This window comes from Octodon degus, unplaced genomic scaffold, assembly GCF_000260255.1.
Source record: "Octodon degus isolate 3935 unplaced genomic scaffold, OctDeg1.0 scaffold00031, whole genome shotgun sequence".
NCBI classification, from domain to species: Eukaryota; Metazoa; Chordata; class Mammalia; order Rodentia; family Octodontidae; genus Octodon; species Octodon degus.
The window spans coordinates 4,029,170-4,030,287 of NW_004524607.1; positions in this window are offsets into that span (position 1 = coordinate 4,029,170).

The following is a 1,118-nucleotide window of genomic DNA, read 5'->3' on the forward strand; positions in this document are numbered from 1 at the left end:
AACCCTGGTCCATGTGCTTGCCAGAGCAGGTTCTTTGTCCACTGAGCTATCTCCCGACCCTTCTCCACAATATTAAATGGAGTTGTTTCCCAACAGATCTGTGGGAGAGGAAACAGACTATCAAAAATAGATGAAATCCATACTTTTCATATGTGTTTCCTTTAGCAGTGAGAAGAATATAGGACAAAATAAAAACTAAAAATACTGCATCTGTCTTCTACATACTAAAGATCCCTCTGTAAGAGATACTCTTTACTTAGAGAATGAACTGATAATTTTGTCTCTGTGTTTGGTTGGTTTTGACTTGAAAGATATTTTAATTCATAAGTGAAGAAGAAACTAAAAAATATGTTAATAACTGTCAATAAATTATGAGAGTTATCACACACTGCTAAACTTCTTCAAAAGCAGGGATGTAAAGTAAGGTATCACTTGATTTTTCCCCTTCTTAGTTGATTCTGGGGTATGCCGTGCACTTAACGAGTACACAGGAAAGCCTACATTTATCTAAGAAAATTAGAATATTCTCCACGACTGAAATATGACATGGTCTGGAGTTTCCCTGAGCTTATAACTGTAGCCACTAAAAATGTAGCAGGTGTTATCCTAGATGTTTATGCAGATTATCACAATTCTTGAAACATTCCTATGAGATACACATGCGTATTTTTCTTATTTGACAGCTGAGGAAACCTTAAGCTTGGATAAGTAAAAATCACAGTGCTCAGAGTTAAACGGGGACAGAATTCTCACCCCAGCTGCCAGAACCCAGGCCTCCCATGGAAGTCCGTGGAATTGCTTTTCCTCAATGTAGGGATCCCTCCATTTCTTAAAATAAGAATCTCTTTCTGCAAATAGTCATGCCAAATTTAAAAATAGGCTAACATATGAAGGCAAATCCATATCTAAATGGACCTTGATGTTTCAGAAGTTTGAAAAGTTTATATGAAGGAAGCATTGGAAGAAGCAGTAACAATAATTATTGGTCAGCAAATTGGGTTCAATAGCCAGCTTAACATGTTCTTTAATTTTAGTTAAGTGGATCCTTCATTTATCTTTCTTTCTGCCTTTCACTTTTTTTCTGAAACCCAGTAGTTTGTATCTGCTTGACACAGAGA